We start from the raw sequence: 26,997 nt of genomic DNA on the forward strand, positions 1-26,997 counted from the left end.
TTAGTGAATTTTTAAAATCTTTCCCCAAATCACCTATGGTTTTCATTTATTTTTCTGTATTGATTTTCTATTTTTCAATAGAATATTTGAATTTTCTATTCTTCTAGGTGGTTTGTGACCACCTAGAGGGGTGGGATAGGGAGGGTGGGTGGCAGGGAAACTCAAGAGGGAAGAGATATGGAAACATATATATATGTATAACTGATTCACTTTGTTATAAAGCAGAAACTAACACACCACTGTAAAGAAATTATGCTCCAATAAAGATGTTAAAAAAAAAAAAGATCTGTGTACTTACATTTGTTCTACCTATATAATCCAGAATAATCCCACTACTTTAAGGTCAGCTGATTAGTAAATATAATTCTATCTTCACATTTTGTTGCCTTTTGGCATGAAGTATGAGAGATAACATACTCATAGATGCCAGGGATTAAGATGTGGGCATCTTCGAAGAGGGTCTTTATTTTGCTCTTTGAAATATTTCTTCTTTTTAAATAAAGGTGTTTTACAGCTACATGTTTTTCCTATAAACACTGCTTCAGGTGCATCCCATAAATTTTGGTATGTTGTGCTTATTTTTTCCTGCTTCAAATATTTTCTAATTTACCTTCTTTGAGCCATTGGTATTTTTAGAACTCCAACTTAATTTCCACATATTTGTAAAGTTCTCAAACTTCCTTCTCTTCTTAATTTCTAAAATTATTCCATTTTTGTTGAAGAATATACTTGGTATGATTTCAATTATTTCATATTTCTTGGTGTTTATTTTATGGCCTAGGTTGTGGTCAATCCTAGTGAATATTCCGTGTTTGTATTCTGCTATTTCAGGATGCAGTGATTTAAAAGGGTAAGTCATGTCTAGTTGATTTAGAGTACTTTTCAAGTCTTCTATATCCATGTGAGTATTCTATTTATTCCTTAAGTTATTAAAAATAGAGTTTTGAAGTCTCCGACTATTATTATTGTTACATTTTCTATTTTCTCTTCAATTTTGAAGGTTTTTTCTTCACGTATTTTGGGGCTCTGCTTTTAGATGGACATACATTTTTTATTTTTCTATCTTTCTGACCCTAAAACCTTTCTTTATCTCTATTCATGTTTTATTTTCTCTTTTTATTTCAAGTTTATCTTGGGCTAATGTTAGTATAGCCATTCCAGCTTTTTATGATTGCTATTTGCATATTATATCTTTCTTCATCCTTTACCTTCAATCTATTTGTATCTTTAATCAACTGTGTGATTTCTGAAGAAGCACATAATTGGGTCTTTTTTTTTTTTTTTAATCCAGTCTGACAGTTTCTACCTTTGACTGGATTGTTTAAATTATTCACATTTAATGTTATTATTAGTATGGCTTGATTTATCTATCAGCTGTTTTACTTTTGGATATTTATATGCCTCATATTTGTTGTTGTTGTTCCTTTAACTCTTTTTTGCCTTCTTTTGTATTAGACAGATATTTTCTAGCGTGTTATTTTAATTCACGTGATCCTTTTTTTTTCAAGTATTTGAGTTATTTTCTTAGTCGTTGCTATAGTGCTCACAATATTCATCTTAACATAGATATAATTCATATTTATACTAATTTTCAGTAAGACAGAAAGTTTATTCCTAATAGCTCTAGTTTTACTCCCTCTTTTTTTGCTGTTATTTTTATACAGTTACTTCTATATGTGTGACTAATCCAACAATATATCATTATAAATATTACTTTTTATGATTTAGGCATTTAAAGTAGCTAGAGAAGAAAGAAGAACATATTTCTAAAATAAGAAAACTATATGACAGTAAACTATATTGTCATATAGTTTTCTTATTTTCCCTTTTTGGTTCTCTTTATTTCTCCTGTGGATTTGACTTATCATTTGGTTTTATTTTCTTTCTCCAGTTCATGTTTTTTCCCACTCAACTCCTTTGTGCTTATTGTCAAACATATTATAGTTTTATGTGTAATAGACATCAAAATACAATTATATACATATTATTTATTAATTTGGTTTTTAAACCAATTATAAAAATAAAGGAAAGGATATATATAATTAAATAAAATACCTATATAACTATCTTTCCTGAGCTCTTTTCTTAAAAGTGTAGATTTAAATTACTCTCTGGTGTCACTTGCTCTCAGTCTGAAGAAATTCCTTTAGAACATCTTATAGGTCAGGTCTGCTATCAAGTAAATTTCTCAGTTTTTGTTTATCTGTGGATGTCTTTATTCATTTCTGAAAGGTAGTTTGACTCAAATGAAATTCCCATTTGGCCATTTTTTTCCTTCTACACTTTAAATATGTCAACCCACTCCCTCTGACTTTTATTATTTCTTATGATGAATAACATGTTAATATTTTGGGGTCTTTTTGTGAAGAGTTATTTTTTCTTGCTGCTTTAAACTTTTTCTCTTTGTCTTTATTAACATTTTTTTCTTGTATTAACATTTTGACTATTATGTCTCTGGGCTCTGGACCTGTTTACATTAACCCACTTAGAGTTTGCTGAGCTTCTTGGATGAGTAGGTTAATATTTTTCATCAGATTTTACAAAGTTTTCATCCATTACTTCTTTGAAAAAAATGTTTGTTCATTTTTCTCTTTCTCTCTTTCTGGGGCTCCTATTATGTGTGTATTGGTGCATTTAATGGTATCTTAGCATTTTTTTTTTCTGAGTTTCTTTTACTTCTCTCTTTTGAAAGTTTCATCATTCCTATCAACCTATTATTAAGTTTGTCAATCCTTTCTTCTGCCAGCTTATCTACTTTTGAGCCCCCCTAATGATTTTTTTTTTTTTTTTTAGTTATTGTACTTTTCAAACTTTTTTCATCTAGTTCTTTTTAAAGTTTTTCTATCTCTTTACTGATATTCTCTATTGGATGAGGAACTGTCTTCATGTTTCTATGCCACTGTCCTGGAGCTAGGAGCAGGATAATGACCAGCTTCTCCCAGAGTGACACCCTGCTTTGTGAGTGAGGCTCTGTGTGGGGACAGTAGCCCCTGATTTCTTGGGTTGTCTTCCTGGTATGGAACTTTCACCCTACCATCAATCTGTAGCAGTGGTGTTTGAAGTCCATATGCTGAGTTTGTCATACCTAGAGTAGAGTTTCCATCCTATTCAAGGATGCAGAGTGCAGGAAGAGAGACTTAGTGTTCTTCACTGAGCCTGCCCAAAATTGAACTTCTACAAATGAAGCTGAGGTGGTGAAAGAGTTCTATGCCAACCTCTCCAGAGTGAAACTATAGTACCTAGACTAAAGCTATGTGGAGAGGGAGCCCAATCATTTTGACTGCATATACCCAGAGTGGAGCTTCTAACATACTGAGCCAGACCAGGAGGAGAGGATATAGGTTATGGCTCAAATGCCATAGACTCTCCCTTTTCTGAGATTTTCTTGAATGTATGTTCTTCTATTTGCTTTGTTATCTTAGGACAATCCCCCCAAACTGTAAAAGGTTATTTTTGTAAATTTCAGCAGTTAAATAGCTGTTTCACTGCAATGAGTGTCTATCTCCCTCTTCCTACCACCATTCTGAAAGATATTCCTTTATTATAAAAGTACTGATTCCTCAAATTCACAAAGTGGGAATATCTGTCCATTTGTTATTTTTTATATTTTTTAAATTATCTCAGCAATGTTTTGTTGCTTACAGTGTACAGATGCTGTGCTACCTTTGTTAAATTTTCCCCCAGAGTATTTTATTCCTTTTGATGCTATGATGAATGTAGTTAATTTTAATTCATATTCCTATTATTTGCTGCAAATATATAAGAATATAATGTATATTGTGAAAATAAATGAAGACTCCCAAATGAGAACAAACAGAAGCAATTTCTTCAGAGCTTGCTATAAAATAAGGGAGTTAGCTACCATCATTTGTTTTGTCAGAAAATCAAAGACAAGCAGGGGAATGGGAAGATGATAGAGGAAAACAGTGAAGGGCTTCGGGTATGCTCTGATTGGGGGTTTGCTGGCATAGAGAAGTTGTTGGTGGGCTAACTAGGACTGTTTTATGTATTTGGTTTAGGGAGCATATTTGGTTTAGTCTAATTGATCCTGAGATGGAAGTGGAAACAAAAAATAAGAGTGTATTCATTGACTAGTTCCTGACTATTTTACACTGATTGCTTCAGTGGCTGTGTGGCAGAATTCTCTCGTCATATACAGTTTGTCCATTGTTTATTGGCAAATTCAGTCTTTCAGTATATTGATCTGTTTTTTGCTAAACTCATTTACTAATTCCAGTCGTTATTATGTAGATGCCTCAAGATTTTCTACACACAGGATTGTATCATCTATTTCCTATGAATAAGAATAGGATTGCTTTACTTCTTCATTTCCAAATGGGTGCCTATAACTTTTTGTCATTTTACTGGAGGGTTTAGCCAGTACAATTTTGTTTATCAGAGAATAAAATTTTATTTCCATAGAAAAGCTTAAATGATACACAAAAAAACAAGTGCAACTAAATTAGTAATTTAAGCAAATTGCAGAGTATAATTATATATCTATATATGTACAGATCTATATCTATATGCTAGAAAAAAACAATTAGAAAATTAAGAAACACAATACAATTTCCAATAGCATCAAAACACTTAAAATATCTGGAAACAAATTTAATTTAAAAATGTTCAAAATTTCTACATTAAAAAACACAAACCTTGGTGAGATAAATTAAAGTTGGCCTAAGTTATGGTTACATGAACATTTTTTTTTTTTTTTTTTTTGCGGTACGCGGGCCTCTCACTGCTGCGGCCCCTCCCGCTGTGGAGCACAGGCTCCGGACGCACAGGCCCAGCGGCCACGGCTCACGGGCCCAGCCGCTCCGCGGCACGCGGGATCCTCCCAGACCGGGGCACGAACCCACGTCCCCTGCACCGGCAGGCGGACTCCCAACGACTGCGCCACCAGGGAAGCCTGAACATATTTTTTTATTGGAAGATTGAATACTATTAAGATATCAATTATTTCCAAATTTATCTACAGGGTCAATACAACCTCAATAAAAATGCAAACATAGATTTTGTGTGCATGTGAAAAACAAGAAGCTGATACTATGATTTATATGGAAATGCAAAGGGACCAGCACAGGCAAAAGAGTCATGAAAAATAAAAGTAAATTTTTTCTGATATGAAAACACTCTGTAGGACCAATCGTCTGGTACTGGTATAAAGATATACAAACATCAACATTGAGCATGAATCTTTCACTTCCAGCAAAGATGAAGTGGTAGGTAAGAGAGCTACTTGTTTTAAACAAATATGTAGCTTTGTAGAGTTTGGCATTCCTTAAAAAGTTAAACATGGACTTACAACACTTACCATATTATCTAAGCCATTCAATTTCCAATTTCCCTTTGTTTGCCAAAGGCAAATTGAAGTGTAAGTCTATGAAAATATTTATATATAAATGTTCATAGCAGCTTAATTTGTAAAAGACAAAACTGCAAAACAACCCATATGTCCTTTAACTTTTTTTTTTAAGATTTTTTTTTTTTTGATGTGGACCATTTTTAAAGTCTTTATTGAATTTGTTACAACATCACTTCTGTTTTTTTATGTTTTGGATTTTTGGTAGTGAGGCATGTGGGACCTTAGCTCCCTGATCAGTGATCGAATCCATAACACCAGCATGGGAAGGTGAAGTCTTAACCACTGGACCACCAGGGAGGTCCCAGTCCTTCAACATTTGATTGAATAAACAAACTATGGTGTATCTATCATACAATGATGTATTACTTAACAATGAAAATGAATAAATGAATTCTTGATATATGATACACCATAGATTAATATCAGGATAATTATGCTGAGCAAAAATGACAGATAAGAGGGAATACATGCTGTATGATCCCATTTATATAAAATTCTAGCAAATACAAACTAACCTTTAGGGAAGGAAAGTAGATCAGTTGTTGCTAGGCAATGGCATGGGTGAATACATGAGGGGAAGGTGGAGGAATTATTGCATTGCAGGAAGGAACTTTTGAGTTAATGGATAGGCTTAACATCTTGATGGTTAAGGTTTCATAGGTATATATATATATATATGTGTATGTATATATATATATATATACACATATATATATATATATACCTATGAAACCTTAACCATCAAGATGTTAAGCCTATATATATATATATATATATATATATACACACATACAATTTGATGGGCTTGCCATATATACATATATATGACAAGCCAATCAAATTGTACAGTTTAAATATATGTTTTATTGTAAGTGATTTATACTTCAATAAAACTGTTTTAAAATGAAATAGAGTCCAGAAATAGAGCCATAGCTATATGAATAATTGAATTTACACAAAGATGCCAAAACAATAAACTTGAGACAGAAAATTGTTTTCAAAAAGTAATCCTGAAACAACCGGATGTTCATATTGAAGAAAGAAAGACAATTCAACCTTTTTCTCACACCATACAAAAATATTAATATTTGAGAGGTCGCAGACTTCAAACAGAAGTTAAAATAACAAAGTTTCTAAAAGAAAATATAGGAGAATATTTCATAATTTGGGGATAAGCAAAGATTTCCTGGAAACCTTTGAGAAGTCTCAAAGAACCTGGTAATCATTAATCATTGATTATTGGTAATCTATTAAAAATAATAAATAAAAACCAAAATTTTATCAAAAATTTAAAAATTTTAATGACTGCACAGTAGTTATACCTCACAAAAGAATTTGTATCCATAAAGTATATAGAACTTCTACAACTTGATAAGTAAAACACAACTAACCTGATTTTATAAAATAACAGTTTAGAAACTTGATAGGACATGATGCAGAAGAAGTAATGACATGTTGAAAGAGATAACAGATAAGTTGTTGTTGATGAGGGGAAAGGTAGGAGGAAGCTTTCTGGAGTGATGTGACTGTTCTGTATCTCTATAGGGATGTGGGTTATAAGGGAGTATGCTTTTGTCAGAACTCATCCAACTGTATACTTTACATCTATTTATTTCAATCCATGCAACTTATACCTCAACTTAAAAAAGACACATTTGTACCATTCTTATCATTTGTAAAATTACATGAAATATAATCTAGCCGCAACCTAGACTTAGAAAAAAATAGTATAATATTGTTATTTTATATGCCTATGCAATTCATATAAAATCTATCACGATGATGAGCTGATCCTGACAAACTATTAGAACTTCCCAGTCTTGCTTTATAAAAGCACGAGTACTTTTTGATGATAGAAAACCTTATTATGTAGGACTGGTGTATATTATTCTATAAAGTCAAAATCATCTTACTGTTTTCCATCTCCATTATTGTCAAATTAGACTGAAACACCTCAGGAGATATATACTGTGAGTGTAAGAACACAGAAGGAATTAATTAGGATTGATTTTATTATCTTTGTCTAAGGTCTTTACAGTAATGGGGTATTTAAAACACTGAGTCAGTAGTAAATGGTACACCTAGTGATTACTTGAGTACATTCCACAATTCATTTTTTTCGCCTTCAAGCACAAAAGGAATTTTTAATGTTATTCACATTTTTAAACTAAACATTTTGTTTTAAGTTAATTCTAGATTGACATATAGTTGTAAAAAATAAAACAAGGAGATTATGTGTACCCTTTAACCAGTTTCCACCAATGGTAACTGGTTCTTGAAAAACTATAGTACAGTATCACAACCAGGATATTAAGATTCAGCCAGTGAAAGGACAGAACATTCTATCACCAAAAAGATCCCTGTGGTTCCCATTTATAGCCACACCTACTTCTCTCCTGCCTACAACTTCTTCATAACCCTCAGTAACTACTAATCTTCTTCTTTTTTGGTATAATTCTGTCATTTCAAAAATGTTATAAAAATGGAATCATAGTGTGTAGCCTTCTGGGATTGATTTTTTTCTTTTTCATTCAGCATAATTCTCTGGAGATTCCTCTAGATATCATGAATATAAGTAGTTCATTTCCTTTATTTCTTAGTGGTATTCCCTGGTATGAATATACCATATTTTTTCATCACTGACCCATTAAATAAGCCTGGGTTTTTTCTAGTTCTGGAAAATTATGAATAAAGCTCCTATGCACATACATGTACAGGTTTGTGAGTGAACATAAGTTTTCATTACTCTGGTATAAATGCCCAAAAGTGTAATTGCTGGGTTGTATGGTAGTTGCATCTTTGGTTTTATAAGAAACTGCCAAACTTTTCCAGGGTGACTTTACAATCTTACATTTCTACCAACAATGTTATGAGTGATCCACTTTCATCATTTCCTTGTTAGCATTTGTTGTTGTCACTATTTTTTATTTTAACCATCATGACAAGTTATAGGACTACTGCATTGTGATTTTAATTTGCATTTCCCTAATGAATAATGGTGTTAAATATCTTTTCATGTGATATTTTTCTATCTGTATATACTTTTCAGGAAAATATCTCATTTCTTTGGTCCAGTTTCAAATTAAACTTTTTAGTTTTGTTGTTATTTTGTTCTGGCTTGTATTATTGTTGAGTTTTGACAATTATTTATATAGTCTAGTTACTAGTTATTTGTCAGCTATCTCCCAGACTTTAGATTGTCTTTATATCCTATCAAATATGATTTTCACAGAGCAAAAGATTTCAATATTTTTTTTTTTTTTTGCCATGGCTCACAGGCCCAGCCGTTCCGCGGCATGTGGGATCTTCCCGGACTGGGGCACAAACCTGTGTCCCCTGCATCGGCAGGCGGATCTCAACCACTGTGCCACCAGGGAAGCCCCAAAAGATTTTAATTTTGATGAGGTCCAATTGTCAGCTTTTTTTTTTTAACATAGATTTGCTTTTTGTGTGAAGTCTAAGAACTCTTCACTTACTTACCTAAGAACCCAAAGATTTTTTTTCCCCATTATTACCTAGTACTTCTGTACTTTTACATTTTACATTTAAGTCCATGATCCATTTTGAGTTGATCCAGTTGAGTTAATTATGTATAAAATATGTCTTGGTTCTTCCAATCTAAGAACATGGTATATCTCTCCATCTGTTTGTGCCTTCTTTGATTTCTTTCATCAGTGTCTTATAGTTTTCTGAGTACAGGTATTTTACCTCCTTAGGTAGGTTTATTCTTAGGTATGTTATTCTTTTTGTTGCAATGGTGTATGGGATTGTTTCCTTAATTTCTCTTTCTGATTTTTGTTGTGTATAGGAATGCAAGAGATTTCCCTGCATTAATTTTGTATCCTGCAATTTTATCACATTCATTGATTAGCTCTTGTAGTTTTCTAGTGGCTTCTTTAGGATTTTATATGTATAGTATCATGTCATTTGCAAACAGTGAAGGTTTACTTCTTCTTTTCCAATTTGTATTCCTTTTATTTATTTTTCTTCTCTGATTGCCATGGCTAGGACTTCACTACAATGAGGTATCACCTCACACTGGTTAGAATGGGCATCATTAGAAAATCTAAAAACAATAAATGCTGGAGAGGCTGTGGAGAAAAGGGGAGAAGCTCTTGCACAGTTGGTGGGAATGTAAATTGATACAACCACTATGGAAAACAGTGTGGAGGTTCCTTAAAAAACTAAAAAAAGAATTACCATATGACCCAGCAATCCCACTACTGGGCATATACCTAGAGAAAACCATAGTTCAAAAAGAAACATGCGGGCTTCCCTGGTGGCACAGTGGTTGAGAGTCCGCCTGCCAATGCAGGGGACACGGGTTCGTGCCCTGGTCCGGGAGGATCCCACATGCCGTGGAGCGGCTGGGCCCGTGAGCCATGGCCACTGAACCTGCGCGTCCGGAGCCTGTGCTCTGCAACGGGAGAGGTCACAACAGTGAGAGGCCCGTGTAACGCAAAGAGAAAAAAAAAAAAAAAGAAAAAGAAACATGTACCCCAATGTTCATTGGTGCACTATTTACAATAGTCAGGTCATGGAAGCAACTTAAATGTCCATCAACAGACAAATGGATAAAGAAGATATGGTACATATATACAATGGAATATTACTCAGCTATAAAAAGGAATAAAATGGGGTCATTTGTAGAGACATGGATGGACCTAGAGACTGTCATACAGAGTGAAGTAAGTCAGAAAGAGAAAAACAAATATCGTATACTAATGCATATTTGTGGAATCTAGAAAAATGGTACAGATAAACAAGTTTGCAAGGCAGAAAAAGAGACACAGATGTAGAGAACAAATATATGGAAACCAAGGGGGGAAAGGGAGGGTGGAATGAATTGGGAGATTGACATATTGACTCTATTTCACTGTGCTGTACTGTAGAAACTAACACAACATTGTAAAACAACTATACCCCAATAATAATTTTACATATATATATATACATATATATATATATATATACATATATATATATATATATATTAGTCTTGGGTTGAAGCTCTTTTTTGTGATTTATGGATATGCAATTAATCTGGTACCATTTGTTGAAATGGTTATCTTTTCTCCATTGAATTTCTTTTTCACACTTGTCAAAATTAGTTGGCCTTATTTCTGTGGATCTATTTCTTGATTATTTTGTATGATTTATTGATCCATATCTATCTTTCCATTATAGTCTTGTTTACTATAGCTATATAATGTCTTGATATCAGGTAGATTGATTTCTTACAATTTATTCTTCTTTTTTAATAATAATTTTAGCTATTCTAGTTCTTTTGCTGTACCATAAAATTGTTAGTCCTGTCTATATCTATAAAAAATATAATCTTGCTGGGATTTTGGTAAGAACTTTATAAAACCCATGTTTCAATTTGAGAATAATTGACATCTGTCTTATGTTGAGTTTTCTAATGAATGAACATGATATGCCTCTTTATTCATTCTGACCTTTGATTTTTTTCATCATCATTGTATAGTTTTCAACATATAAGTTCTATACATGTTTTGTTAGATTCACACCAAAGTAAATCATATTTAATAACTAAAATTTCCAGTTGTAAATAGTTATTGTTTTTTAAATTCTGTGTCCACATATTCATTGATAGTATATAGAAACACAGTTGATTTTCTGTGTGTTTATCTTATATTTTGCAAAGTTGCTGAACTTATTAATTCTAGGACTATCATTTATTTGGTAGATTACTTATGATTTTCTATGTAGAAAATTATTAGGTAATTTTATTTTTTCCTTCCCAAACTATGTGCATTTTTTTCCTTTCCTGTATTACAATGGCTAAAATTTCCAGCAGTATGTTGAGTAATAGTAGTAAGAACAGACATCCCTTGCCTTGTTTCTAATATTAGGAGCAAAGCATTAGTGTTTTACTGTAAATATAATGCTACCTGTGGATATTCTTTATAAAGTTGAGGCAATTCCCCCTCTTCCTATTTTTCTGGGAGTTCTATCATAAATGAATACTGAGTCTTGTCAAATGCCTTTTCTGCATTAGTTAATATAATCATGTGATTTATCTTCTTTTAATGTATTAATATGGTAGATTATATCAATTGATAATTGATAAAACAGAACACATCCTGTTTTATTGATTTTTCTCTATTTGGGTTTCTGTTCAAATTTTTATTTATTTATTTGTTTCTGATTGGGAGTTATTTTGTTCTTTTTTAACTGGATTCTTGAGGTAAGTACTTAGGTTATTGATTTGAGACTTTTTCTCTCTCCTAATATAAGCATTTAATGCTATAAATTTCCCTCTTAGCACTGCATTAGTTGTATCCCCCAAATTTGAATATGTTTTATTTTCATCTTAAATTCAATGTATTTTTTTCATTCTCTTGAGGTGTCTTCTTTTACCCATGGATCATTTAGAAGTGTCGTGTTTAATTACAATGTATTTGAAGAATTTCCTATTACCTTTCTGCCTTTTTTTTTTTTAAGGCAGCCCTAGGAAATGAATACACTACTTCTAGCAGAGAGAAGTTCCAGAGTAGCTGGGTGGTGGTTGTTTATCTGAACAGGTTTTAATCCCCTGAAATTCTTTTTTTTTAAATTAATTAATTAATTAATTTATGGCTGTGTTGGGTTTTCATTGCTGTGTGAGGGCTTTCTCTAGTTGCAGCAAGCAGGAGTTACTCTTCGTTGCAGTGTGTGGGCTTCTCATTGCGGTGGCTTCTCTGTTGCAGAGCATGGGTTCTAGGCATAAGGGCTTCAACAGTTGTAGCACGTGGGCTCAGTAGTTGTGACTCACAGACTCCAGAGTGAAGGCTCAGTAGTTGTGGCAGCCAGGCCTAGTTGCTTCGCAGCATGTGGGATCTTCTCGGACCAGGGATCGAACCATGTCCCCTGCATTGGTAGGAGGATCCTTAACCACTGTGCCACTAGGGAAGTCCCTACCTTTCTGCTTTTAATTTCTAGTTCGATTGCATAGGTTTAGAGATCAGATTCTTCATGATAGCAATTCTTGGGATGTGCTTTTTGCCCAGGATATGGTATATGATTTTAGGTAGAGGAGATTATCAATAATCTGAGTAAACCTGATACAATCATTTGAAAGGCCTTAAGAGCAGAACTGAGGTTTGCCTGAGGAAGAAGAAATTCTAGCTGTAGACTGCAGCATCAGCTATTGTGTGAGAGTTTCCAGGCTGCCCTTCTTGATGGCTTGTCCTACGGATTTTGAACCTGAGTCCATAATTCTATCTTGTGGTTATTTCACTAGGTCCTGAATACATGGTTGTAACAGGCATACTCTACAACTGGCAGAATCCCCACATTGATTCCCTAAAATGTGGAGTGAGGGCTATTATGCTAGGAAAGGCCAAGTGAAAAACACAAAAACTGCCTCTACTTAGAAAAATTGTAACCTAAAATCAATACTGCATTCCTGGAGGGACTGCAGAGATTAGTGCTACCATCAAGGACTTGAAGGATGCAGTGTGGTAATTCCCACCACATTCCCATTCAACTCGATTTGTCTTATGAAGAAAATATATAGATTTTGAAGAATTACAGGGAATTATTGTAAACTTAACCAGGTTGTGACTCCAATTACAGCTGCAGTTCTAGATGTGGTTTTGATGCTTGAGAAAATTAACACATCCCCTGGTACCCAGTATTCAGCTATTAATCTGGCAAAGCTTTTTGTTCATAATACCTGATAAATAGACCTGGGATTGCAAAACAATTATACTCCAATAAAGATGTTGAAAAAAAAAACAAACCTGGGAGCAGTTTTCTTTCACCTTGCAAGGTCAACAATTCACCTTACTTTCCTATTTCAGGGATATAGCAACTCTCTAGACTTATAATTTAGTCCACAAGGATCTTAATCACCTTTCCCTTCTACAAGACATCATACTGGTTCATTACATTAAGGATATTATTCACTATTCTAGATATGGTGAGCAAGAAATAACAACTTCTCTAAACTTTGGTAAGACACGTGTGTCAGAGAGTGTGATAAAAATGTCCCTGATAAAAATTCAGAGAGATTTTATGTCTATAATATCTCTAGGGCTTTGATGGTCTGGACCATGTCAAAACATGCCTTCCAAGGTGAAAGTTGTTGCATGTAGTTCTTCCTGCAACTCAAAAAGAGGCACCATACTTAGTGGACCTCTTTGGATTTGGGAGGCAACATATTTTTCATTTGGGTGAGCGTGCTCTTCCAGCCCATGTACCAAGTGATTCACAAGGCTGCTGGTTTTGAATGGAACCCAGAACAAGAGAAGGCTCTGCAAGTCCAGGCCACTGTAAATGCTATTCTGACACTTAGGGCTATATAATCCACTAGATCCAAAGTGTCTATGGCAGATAGAGATGTTTGGAGTCTTTTATAGGACATTATAGTTGAATCACAGGGAAGACCCTTAGAAGTTACACCAAAGACCTGCCATCTGCTGCAGATATCAATTTTTAACTTTGAGAAACAGCTTCTGACTTGCTATTGGTCATTAGCAGTGATTGAAATTTTACATGGGCCACTAAATTAACATGTGATTTCAGTGCTCATCATGAAGGGAAGTTGTCTGACCCATCAAGCCATAAAATTTGGATTTCACAGCAACACTCTATTAAGAAATAGAGGCAGTATACACAAGATCATAGTTTTGTTTATATACTTAGAAGCAGATTGCTGCATCATATGGTTAACTCAATGTCTAACATTTTGAGAAACTGTCAACTTGTTTTCAAGAGCAGCTGCATAATTTTAAAACCCCACCAACAATGTAAAGGAGTACCAATTTCTCCACAACCATGCTAACATTTGTTATTTTTTCTCTTTTTATATAGTTATCTTATTAAATGTAAAGTATTGTCTTATTGTGACTTTGATTTGTTATTTCCCTAATGACTATTAATGTTGAGGATTAATTGAATTTTCATACAGTATTTTCATGCACTTGATGATTTAAATAATCTTTTGGGAGAAAGTTTTATTCAAACTCTTTGTCCAGTTTTAAATTTTCTTATTTGTCCTTTTATTGGTGACTTGTAAGTTCTTTATTTTTTTAATATAAGTCCCTTATCATATATATCATTTTCAAATATTTTTCCCATTCCATTGATTATTTTCTCTCTTTTGTGATGTCTTTGAAGCACAGTTTTTAATTTTGATGAAGTTCAATTACTTAATTTTTTGTTGTTGTCACTTTTACTTCTCGTGTTTTAGCTATGAAACTATTGACTTTCCAAGATTGCAAAGATTTACTCATATTTTATGCTAAGCATTGTATAGTTTTCACTCATTCATTTAGGTCTATGGTCCATTTAGTATTAGTTTTGTATGTGATATGAGATAGGCATCCAACTTTATTCACTTACATGTATCAATATGTAAGTGTTGTATCAACACTATCTGTTGAAGACGATTTACTCCTACATTGAATTATCTTGGCACCTATGTCCAAAATTAATTCACCATAAATGTAAGGGTTTATTTGCTTCCAATTCTATTTCTTCCATTTATATATCTATCCTTATTCTAACACACACTGTTTGTATTACTGTAGCGTTGTAGTGAGTTTGTAAATCAGGAAGTAAGAGTACTCCAATTTTGTCCTCCCTTTTCAAGAAGTGTTTTAGGGGGAGCAAAGATGGGTCCCTTCAATTTTAAGATCAGCTTCCCAATTACTGAAAAAAAATGCAGCTGGGATTCCGATAGGGATGGCTTGCACTGAATTTGTACATGGGTTTGTGGAGTATGGCCATCCTAGCAGTATTAAATATACTGATTCAGAGATTAATGTTTTTCTATTTATTTTAGTTTTCTTTCATTACTTTACTTTCAACAGCGCTTTAGAGTATCCAGTGTATGTCTTGAACTTTCTTTGTTAAATTGATATCTAATTATTTCTTTTTTTAATGCTAATATAAATAGAATTCTTTTCAAGGTTTTACTTTTGCATTGTTCATTTCTAAAGAGTATTCACCCAATGTGGGGCTCGAACCCACGACCCTGAGATTAAGAGTCTCATGCTCTACCAACTGAGCTAGGCAGGCAATCCCTGCATTGTTCATTTCTAGTATATTGATATACAATTGACTTTTGTATGCTGACTTATATCCTGCACCTTTCTGAATTCATTTATTAGTTTTAATTGTAATTTTGTGGATGCCTTAGGCTTTTCTGTATACAAGATCAATTCATCTAGAAATGGAGATAGATTTACTTCTTCTTTCCACTCTGAATGGCTTTTAGCTTTCTTTTTTTCCCTTTACCCTGGATGGAACTTCCAAGACAATATTGAATAGAAGTGGTAATAACAAACATCTTTATTTTCTGCATGAACTTAGGTCAAAGTTTTAGTCTTTTTTCCTTCCGATGATGTTAGCTGTGTATTTTTCATAGACTTTGTTAAGTTGAGGAAGTTCCCTTCTAACCCTAGTTAGTTGAATTTTTTTTTATCATAAAAGGGTTTGGGTCCTGTTAAATGGTTTTCATCTATTGAGATGATTGTGCTGTTCTTATTCTTTATTCTGGTGCAATAGAATCAGCTGCAAATGTTATTGAAGATTCCCTGTACATAGCCACTTTTCTCTTGCTGCTTTCAAGAATCTCTCTTTGCCTTTGTCTTTCAATGTTTTCACCATGGCATCTGGGATCTGGATCTTAGTAGGAGTTTTTTGAACTTCTTAGACATGTATTTAAATATTTTTCATCAGAGCTGAAGATTGGAAGTTTTCAGTCATTATTTCTTTGGATATTTTTTCTGTTCCCTTTCACTCTCCTCTCTTTCTGAAACTCCCATTATACTTATGTTGATATGCTTAATTGTCTCTTATATTTTTCTGAGGCACTGTTCACTTATTGTCTATTCCTTTGTCTCTCTGCTCTTTGGGTGGTAAAATTTCTATTGCGTTATATTTCAGTTTGCTGACTCTTTCTTCTGCCAGTTCAGATTTCCTCTTGCTCAGTTCTAGTAAATTTTTTTAAAATTTCATTTATTGTGCTTTTTAGCTGCAGAATTTCTATTCGGTTTTCATTATAGCTTCTGTCTATTGATATTCTCTACTCGGTGAGACACTATTTTCATCCTTTCCTTTAATTCTCCAGACATAGTTTTCTTTAACTCTTTGAGCATGCTTGAAATAGCTGATTTAAATTTTATGTCTAATGTAACTCATGTCTGGGCTTCCTCAGGTACAGTTTGTATTAAACTGCTTTTTTCTTGTTTGTAAGCCATACTTTTTTGATATTTTGAATATCTCCTAATTATTGCTGAAAACCTTCATATTTTATTTATATATTTTTAACATCTTTATTGGAGTATAATTGCTTTACAATAGTGTGTTAGTTTCTGCTATATAACAAAGTGAATCATCTATATATACATATATACTCATATCTCCTCCCACTTGCATCTCCCTCCCACCCTCCCTAACTCACCCCTCTAGGTGGACACAAAGCACCAAGCTGATCTCCCTGTGCTATGCTGCTGCTTCCTACTATCTATTTTACATTTGGTAGTGTATATATGTCCATGCCACTCTCTCACTTCATCCTAGCTTGCACTTCCCCCTCTCTGTGTCTTCAAGTCCATTCTCTATGTCTATGTCTTTATTCCTGTCCTGCCCCTAGGTTCATCAGAACCTTTCTTTTTTTTTAGATTCCGTATATATGTGTTAGCATACAGTATTTGTTTTTCTCATTCTGACTTACTTCACTCTGTATGAAAGTCTCTAGGTCCATCCACCTCATTACATATAACTCAATTTCATTTCTTTTTAGGGCTGAGTAATATTCCATTGTATATATGTGCCACAGCTTCTTTATCCATTCATTTGTCGATGGACACTTAGGTTGCTTCCATGTCCTGGCTATTGTAAATAGAGTTGCAATGAACATTGTGGTGCATGACTCTTTTTGAATTATGGTTTTCTCAGGGTATATGCCCATTAGTGGGATTGCTGGGTTGTATGGTAATTCTATTTTTAGTTTTTAAGGCACCACCATACTGTTCTCCATAGTGGCTGTATCAGTTTACATTCCCACCAACAGTGCAAGAGGGTTCCCTTTTTTCCACACCCTCTCCAACATTTATTGTTTATAAATTTTTGATGATGGCCGTTCTGACCAGTGTGAGGTGATACCTCATTGTAGTTTTGATTTAATTTCTCAAATGATTAGTGATGTTGAGCCTCCTTTCATGTGTTTGTTGGCAATCTGTATATCTTCTTTGGAGAAATGTCTATTTAGGTCTTCTGCCCATTTTTGGATTGGGTTGATTTGTTAAATCTTCACATTTTAAATAATATACTATAGCACTCTGGAATTAAGGCTCTCCTCCTTCTAGTTTATTGTTGCTTTTGTTCCTATTAGTGACTTTTCTGAACAAGATCATCTGCTTTTCCAGCATCCAGTCTGGGAGATATAAGACAAGAAGAAAGACCAAGGAATTCACCATCATGTTGTCCTGAGAACCCTAACTATTCTGCCTTCCTCTCTCCACCTTTCTGTGTCTTCATATGTTTGTCATATAGATAATATCCAGGAATATTTCTGTTAAGGAGAATAATAGAGAAATGTACATCTACCCAGAAGTGGAAACCCCAATGTTGTTCACTTTTAAAATCTAGTTTAGATATGGAGAATTTACTATTAATTCAGTGATGGTTTTTAAGAGAAATGTGAGCTTACAACTATCATGTGATTGAAAGGAAATAGGGATCTCTTTTTTTTATAGATCTTTGAAATACCTATTCCAGTGCTTACTCAAGTGAGATCTCATCTCCAATATATTGGTGATTCTAAATTTATCAACTCTTAAATAATCAAACTTTCTACAGTGTCTCATAAATGAGAAAAAATTATAAAATTTTTAGCATTTTAAGTTTGTTAGTAGGGAATTAGAGATTCTCTTTTTATTAGTCTACTCAAGCTACCATAATGTAATAACACAGACTTGGTGGCTTAAACAATAGAAATGTATCTTCTCATCAGTCTGGAGGCTAGAAAGTCCAAGGTCAAAGTATTGGCTGATTCATTTCCTGGTGAGCTCTCTCATGGCTTGTAGGTGGTTACCTTCTTTTCAGATACCCACTCCTCAACAGATGGCCTTTCTTCAGTGTGTACACATGGAGATAGCGACAGAGAGAGAGAAAGAGGCCCTCTACCCTCAGGACCTCATTTAATCTTAATTACTTCCTAAAGACCTTATCTGTAAATATAGTCACATTGGCACACTGGGGATTAGAGCTTCAATCTATGAATTTTTTGGGGGGACACAGTTTCATTCACAGCACTCTTCTATTCATTTTTGTTCCCAGCACCAAAGCAGACCTGGTATATATTATTCACAATAAAATGTGCTTTCTAGGTGAATGTGTGAATATATGAATGGATGTTGAAAGAATGGATGGATGCAATCATGAATGTATCAGTCACTAGAAGGGCTACTATTTTATAACTTAATTTAATTTATATATTTTATACAGCAAGTTCTTATTAGTTACCCATTTTATACATAATAGTGTATATATGTCAATCAAAATCTCCCAATTCATCACACTCCCACCACCCCCACCATATTCCCCCCGTGGTGTCCATGTGCTGTTCTGTACATCTGTGTCTCAATTTCTGCCCTGAAAAATGGCTCATCTGTATCATTTTCCTAGGTTTCACATATATGTGTTAATATATAATATTTGTTTTTCTTTTTCTGACATACTTCACTCTGTATGACAGCCTCTAGATCCATCCACGTCTCAGTTTTGTTCCTTTTCATGGCTGAGTAATATTCCATTGTATATATGTACCACTTCTTCTTTAACCATTCATCTTTTGATGGGCATTTAGGTTGCTTCCATGTACTGGCCATTATAAATAGTGCTGCAGTGAACATTGGGGTACATGTGTCCTTTGAATTATGGTTTTCTCTGGGTATATGCCCAGTAGTGGGATTGCTGGGTCATATGGTAATTCTATTTTTAGTTTTTTAAGGAACCTCCTTACTCTTCTCATAGTGGCTGATACATAGTGGCTGTATCAATATACATTCCTACCAACAGTGCGAGAGGGTTCCGTTTTCTCCACACACTCTCCAGCATTTGTTGTTTGTAGATTTTCTGATGATGTCCATTTTAACTGGTGTGAGGTGATACCTCATTGTAGTTTGGTTTGCATTTCTCTAACAATTAGTTATGTTGAGAAGATTTTCATGTGCTTCTTGGCCATCTGTATGTCTTCTTTGGAGAAATGGCTATTTAGGTCTTCTGACCATTCTTGGATTGTTTTTGTTTTTTTTTTTAATATTGAGCTGCATGAGCTGTTTATATATTTTGGAGATTAATCCTTTGCCCATTGATTCATTTACAAATATCTTCTCCCATTCTGAGGGTTGTCATTTCGTCTTGTTTGTAGTTTCCTTTGCTTTTCAAAAGCTTTTAAGTTTCATTAGGTCCCATTAGTTTATTTTTTATTTCCATTGCTCTAGGAGGTGGATGAAAAAAGATCTTGCTGTGATTTATGTCAAAGAGTGTTCTTCCTATGTTTTCCTCTAAGAGTTTTATAGTGTCCAGTCTTACATTTAGGGCTCTAATTCATTTTGTGATTATTTTTGTGTATGGTGTTAGGGAGTGTTCTAATTTCTTTGTTTTACATGTAGCTGTCCGGTTTTCCCAGCACCATTTATTGAAGAGACTGTCTTTTCTCCATTGTTTACCGTTGGTTCCTTTGTCATAGATTAGCTAACCATAGGTGCGTGGGTTTATCTCTGGGCTTTCTATCCTGTTCCATTGATCTGTGTTTCTGTTTTTGTGCCACAACCATATTGCTTGATTACTGTAGCTTTGCAATAAAGTATGAAGTCAGGGAGTCTGATTCTTCCAGCTTCTCTTTTCTACCTCAAGACCTCTTTGGCTATTCGGGGTCTATTGTGTTTCCATAAAAATTGTGATTCTTTTTTGCTCTAGTTCTGTGAAAAATGCCATTGGTAGTTTCAGAGGGATTGCATCAAACCTGTAGATTTGGGTGGTATAGTCATTTTTACAATATTGATTCTTCCAATCCAAGAACATGGTATATCTCTCCATCTGTTTGTATCATCTTTAATTTATTTGATCAGTTTCTTATGGTTTTCTGCATAGAGGTCTTTTGTCTCTCCAGGTAGGTTTATTCCTAGGTATTTTATTCTTTTTTTTTTTTTGCAATGGTAAATGGCAGTGTTTCCTTAATTTGATTTTCAGATTTTTCATCGTTAGTGTATAGGGATGCAAGAGATTTCTGTGCATTAATTTTGTATCCCACTACTTCATCAAATTCATCAATTACTTATAGTAGTTTTCTGGTAGCATCTTTAGGATTCTTTATGAATAGTATCACTTCATCTACAAACAGTTACAGCTTTACTTTTTCTTTTCCAATTTGGATTCCTTTTATTTCTTTTTCTTCTCTGATTGCTGTGGCTAAAACTTCCAAAACTATGTTGCATAATAGTGGTGAGAGTGGACATCCTTGTCTTGTTCCTGATCTTAGAGGAAATGCTTTCAGTTTTTCACCACTGGGAATGATGTTTGCTGTGGGTTTGTCATATATGGCCTTTATTATGTTGAGGTAGTCTCCCTCTATGCCCAATTTCTGGAGAGTTTTTAACATAAATGGGTATTGAATTATGTCAAAAGCTTTTTCTGCATCTATTGAGATGATCATATGGTTTTTATTCTTCAATTTGTTAATATCATGTATCACATTGATTGATTTAAGTATATTGAAGAATCCTTGCATCCCTGGGATAAATCCCACTTGATCATGGTGTATGATCCTTTTAATGTGTTGTTGGATTCTGTTTACTAGCCTTTTATGGAGGATTTTTGCATCTGTATTCATCAGTGATATTGGTCTGTAATTTTCTTTTTTTGTAGTATCTTTGGTTTTTATCAGGGTGATGGTGGCCTCATAGAATGAGTTTGGGAGTGTTCTTTCCTCTGTCATTTTTTGGAAGAGTTTGAGAAGGATGGGTGTTAGCTCTTCTCTAAATGTTTGCTAGAATTCACATGTGAAGCCATCCGTCCTGGGCTTTTGTTTGTTGGAAGATTTTTAATCACAGTATCGATTTCATTACTTCTGAGTGGTCTGATCATATTTTCTATTTCTTTGTGGTTCAGTGTTGGAAGGTTATACCTTTCTAAGAATTTGTCCATTTCTTCCAGGTTTTCCATTTTATTGGCATAGAGTTGCTTGTAGTCGTCTCTTAGGATGCTTTGCATTTCTGCTGTGTCTCTTGTAACTTCTCCTTTTTCATTTAAAGTTTTATTGATTTGAGACCTCTCCTTCTTTTTCTTGATGAGTCTGGCTAATGTTATATCAATTTCTTTTATCTTCTCAAGGAACCAGTTTTTAATTTTATTGATCTTTGCTATTGTCTTTTTTGCTTCTCTTTCATTAATTTCTGCTCTGATTTTATGATTTCTTTCCTTCTACTAACTTTGTTTTTTGTTTGTTCTTCCAGTTCCTTTAGGTGTAAGTTTAGGTTGTTTATTTGAGATGCTTGTTGTTTCTTGAGGTAGGATTTTTTTGTTGTTGTTGTTCCAGTACGTGGGCCTGTCACTGTTGTGGCCTCTCCCATTGCATAGCACAGGCTCTGGACGCACAGTCTCAGCAGCCATGGCTCACGGGCCCAGCCATTCTGCGGCATGTGGGATCTTCCTGGATCGGGGCACGAACCCGTGTCCCTGCATTGGCAGACAGACTCTCAACCACTGCGCCACCAGGGAAGCCCTGGGGTAGGATTTTATTGCCATAAACTTCCCTCTTAGATCTGCTTTTGCTGCATCCCCTAGGTGTTGGATCATCGTGTTTTCATTGTCATTTGTCTCTAGGTATTTTTTGATTTCCTCTTTGATTTCTTCAGTGATCTCTTGGTTAAATAGTAATGTATTGTTTAGCCCCCGTATTTTTGTCTTTTTTTTTTCCCTCTAACTGATTTCTAATCTCATAGCATTGTGGTGAGAGAAGATGCTTGATATGATTTCAATTTTCTTAAATTTACTGAGGCTTGATTTGTGACCCAAGATGTGATCTATCCTGGAGAATGTTCTGTGCGCACTTGAGAAGAAAGTGTAATCTGCTGGTTTTGGATGGAATGTCCTATAAATATCAATTAAATCTATCTGATCTATTGTGTCATTTAAAGCTGTGTTTCCTTATTAATTTTCTGTCTTAATGATCTGTCCATTGGTGTAAAGGAAGTGCTAAAGTCCCCCACTATTATTGTGTTACTGTTGATTTCCTGTTTTATAGCTGTTAGCAGTAGCCTCAGGAATTGAGGTACTCTTATGTTGGGTGCATATATATTTATAATTGTTATGTCTTCCTCTTGGATTTATCCCTTGATCATTATGTAGTGTACTTGCTTGTCTCTTGTAACATTCTTTATTTAAAGTCTATTTTATCCGATATGGGTACTGCTACACCAGCTTTCTTTTGATTTATATTTGCATGGAATATCTTTTTCCATCCCCTCACTTTCAGTCTGTATATGTCCCTAGGTCTGAAGTTGTTCTCTTGTAGATGGCATATATATGGGTCTTGTTTTTTTTATCTATTCAGCAAGCCTGTGTCTTTTGGTTGGAGCATTTAATCCATTCACGTTTAAGGTAATGATCAATATGTATGTTCCTATGACCATTTTCTTAATTGTTTTGGGTATGTTTTTGTAGGTCCTTTTCTTCTCTTGTGTTTCCCACTTAGAGACGTTCATTTAGCCTTTTTGTTGTAGAGCTGGTTTGGTGGTGCTGAATTCTCTTAGCTATTGCTTGTCTCTAAAGCTTTTGATTTCTCCATCGAATCTGAATAAGATCCTTGCCCAGTAGAGTAATCTTGGTTGTAGGTTCTTCCCTTTCATCACTTTAAGTATATCATGCCACTCCCTTCTGGCTTGTAGATTGTCTGCTGAGAAATCAGCTGTTAACCTTATCAGAGTTCCCTTGTATGTTATTTGTCATTTTTCCCTTGCTGCTTTCAATAATTTTTCTTTGTCTTTAATTTTTGCCAATTTGATTACTATGTGTCTTGGGTGTTTCTCCTTGGGTTTATCCTGTATGGGACTTTCTGTGTTTCCTGGACTTGGATGGCCATTTCCTTTCCCATGTTAGGGAAGTTTTTGAGTAGAATCTCTTCAAATATTTTCTCGGGTCCTTTCTCTCTCTCTTCTCCTTCTGGCACCCCTATAATACGAATGTTGTTGCATTTAATGTTGTCCCAGAAGTCTCTTAGGCTGTCTTCATTTCTTTTCATTCTTTCTTCTTTATTCTGTTCCACAGCAGTGAATTCCATCATTCTGTCTTCCAGATTACTTATCCATTCTTCTGCCTCAGTTATTGTGCTATTGATTCCTTCTAGTGCAGTTTTCATTTCAGTTATTGTATTGTTCATCTCCATTTGTTTGTTCTTTAATTGTCTAGGTCTTTGTTAAACATTTCTTTCATCTTCTCGATCTTTGCCTCCATTCTTTTTTTTTTTTTCGATATGCATGTCTCTCACTGTTGTGGAGCACAGGCTCCCATTGTGGAGCACAGGCTCCAGATGTGCAGGCTCAGCAACCATGGCTCACGTGCCCAGCTGCTCCATGGCATTTGGGATCTTCCCAGACCAGGGGACAAACCTGTGTCTCCTGCATCAGCAGACGGACTCTCAACCACTTTGCCACCAGGGAAGCCCTGCCTCCATTCTTTTTCTGAGGTCCTGGATCATCTTCACTATCATTATTCTGAATTCTTTTTCTGGAAGGTTTCCTATCTCCTGTTCATTTAGTTGTTTTTCTGGGGTTTTATCTTGTTCCTTCATCTGGTACATAGCCCTCTGCCTTTTCATCTTGTATATCTTTCTGTGAATGTGGTTTTTGTTCCACAGGCTGCAGGATTGTTGTTCTTCTTGCATCTCCTGTCTGCCCTCTGGTGGATGAGGCTATCTAAGAGGATTTTGCAATTTTCCTGATGGGAGGGACTGGTGGTGAGTAGATCTCACTGTTTCTCTGGTGGGCAGAGCTCAGTGAAACTTTTATCTGCTTGTCTGCTGATGAGTGAGTCTGGGTTCCCGTTCCTGTTGATTGGCCTGAGGCAACAACACTGTAGCCTACCCGGGCTATTTAGTGGGGCTAATGGTGGACTCTGGGAGGGCTCACATCAAGGAGTACCTCCCAGAACTTCTGCTGCCAGTGTCCTTGTCCTCACTGTGAGACACAGTCACCCTCTGTCTCTGCAGAAGACCCTACAACACTAGCAGGTAGGTCTGATTCAGTCTCCTGCGGGCTCACTGCTCCTTCCCCTGGGTCCCGATGCGTACACTACTTTGTGTGTGCCCTCCAAGAATGGAGTCTCTGTTTCCCCAAGTCCTGTTGAATTCCCGCAGTCAAATCCCTCTAGCATACAAAATCTGTTTCTCTAGGAATTCCTCCTCCTGTTGCCAGACCCCCAGGTTGGGAAACCTGACATGGAGCTCAGAACCTTCACTCCAGTGGGTGGACTTCTGTGGTATGTGTTCTCCAGTTTGTGAGCCACCGACCCAGCAGTTATGGATTTGATTTTATTGTGATTTTGCCCCTCCTACAATCTCATTGTGGTTTCTCCTTTGTCTTTGAATGTGTGGTACTTTTTTGTGAGTCCCAGTGTTTTCCTGTCAATGATTGTTCAGTAGTTAATTGTGATTCCAGTGCTCTCATAGTGGGGCGTGAGAGAATGTCCTTCTACTCCGCCATCTTGAACCAATTCTCCCTAGAAGGGTTACTTTTAATTTTCTCCTACATACTTTACCAGGGTCTCACAGTAATAGTATTCTCTGCCAGGAAACATGCTAAGTGTTTTACACTAAGTGTCCTAATTAATCCTCACATCAACTCTACCAGGAAGGCATGCTACCCTTATTTTATAAGTGTGGGAACTAAGGCTTAAGAGGTTATGTGACTTGCTGAAGATCTTAGAGATATTTAGTGGAGAACACCATGACTTAAATATAAATCTAATTGAATCCAAATCCCTGATATCTATTAATATATGTTGTTGTCCTATGTCAAATCCTGTGAGAGCTAAAACCCATATCTTTGTGACACATAAACCAAATCATGAATACACAGTAAAGGTTATTCTAACTCTAACATTATTAAGGAAATTCCAAAACTGATTCTTTTTGCATAAAAGTATACCATGTTCAATAAGTTCAAGCTGACATTTATTTAGTTTTGTTGAGAAGTTAAACATTAAATTCCAACAAACCTATATTTTAAGCTCCAATGGATGGTGGTGCTTGGTTGTGGAGAAACCTCTCTGGAATCCTGGGAGCATGAAAGAGGAAGTGCAGAAAGTTAGGTCAGAAGGTGAAGGCCCTGGGGGAAATGTCTAAAGGAATTAATACGTTAGGATATTGACTGCTTTCTCCTCAAAATTTTTGAATCGTATTCAGGGATGGAAACATAAGCACTGACTTGGACTTTATTCCCCAGCCTTTAAAAGATAACATCTCTTGTTGATTAATTTTACTCAATTTAAGCATATTAGAGACAAGACATATTGTAAATAAATATTAACCTGGAATTTAACCATATTCTAGTCAATCAGTGATGCTTTTTGTGTCTACTATACAGTGCTTAAAATTCATTATGTTTACTTTTTGTCTTGCAGACTGTATTTTCTAACTAAGAATTTCATTAGGGAGGCCAGTATAAATCTATGCTCCAATTAAGAGTGAAGTGAGATTACCTACACCAAGAGTGTTGGTGTAGGAGGTGATGGGAAATAAACTGTGCTTCTCTAACAAGTGAGATAGTCCACACACTTAGGTATACAAGATGTCTGATGGGAAGATAATTGCCAACAGATAAAAATCTGAGGGGGGCTGACCTTCAAGATGGAAGAGGAATAAGTTGTGGAGATCTCTTTCCTCCCCACAAATACATCAAAATTACATCTACATGTGGAACAGCTCCTACAGAACACCTATTGAACTCTGGCAGAAGACCTCAGACTTCCCAAAGGCCAGAAAATCCCCACATAACTGGGTAGGGCAAAAGACAAAAAAGCACAGAGACAAAAGAATAAGGATGGGACCTACACCACTGGGAGGGAGCTGTGAAGGAGAAAAAGTTTCCACATGCTAGGAAGCCCCTTCACTGGTGGAGATGGGGGGTGGGAGGAGGGCACGTTTCAGAGCCATGGAAGAGAGCACAGCAACAAGGGTGCAGAGGTCAAAGCAGGGAGATTCCCACACAGAGCATCAGCGCTGACCAGTCCTCACCAGTCTGAGACACTTATCTGCTCACCCACCAGGGAAGTGGAGGCTGGGAGCTGAGGTTCAGGCTTTGGAGGTCAGACCCCAGGGAGAGGACTGGGGTTGGCTGTGTGAAGACAGCCTGAAGGGGGCTAGTGCACCACAACTAGTTGGGAGGGAGTCAGAGAAAAAGTCTGGACCTGCCAAAGAAGCAAGAGACCATTGTTTCAGGGTGTGAGAGGAGAGGGGATTCCTTCCCTGTGGGCCCACAGAAGGCAGAGCACCACCTATGCAAGCTCCAGAGATGGGCACAAGCCACGGCTATCAGCTTGGACCCCAGAGACAGGCATGAAGCACTAACGATGCTGCCGCTGTCACCAAGAATCCTGTATGCAACAGAGGT

At 35.5% G+C, this 26,997-nt stretch overlaps 1 non-coding gene across 1 annotated transcript; it reads right to left on the bottom strand.

Annotated features, from left to right (window-relative positions):
* Positions 1-15,324: 15,324 nt before the first annotated feature.
* Positions 15,325-15,397, bottom strand: TRNAK-CUU (transfer RNA lysine (anticodon CUU)). Its single transcript has one exon. It is a non-coding gene; the product is annotated as a tRNA-Lys (tRNA).
* Between the last annotated feature and the right edge of the window lie 11,600 nt (positions 15,398-26,997).

The sequence above is a fragment of the Lagenorhynchus albirostris genome, chromosome 1, assembly GCF_949774975.1.
Source record: "Lagenorhynchus albirostris chromosome 1, mLagAlb1.1, whole genome shotgun sequence".
NCBI lineage: Eukaryota > Metazoa > Chordata > Mammalia > Artiodactyla > Delphinidae > Lagenorhynchus > Lagenorhynchus albirostris.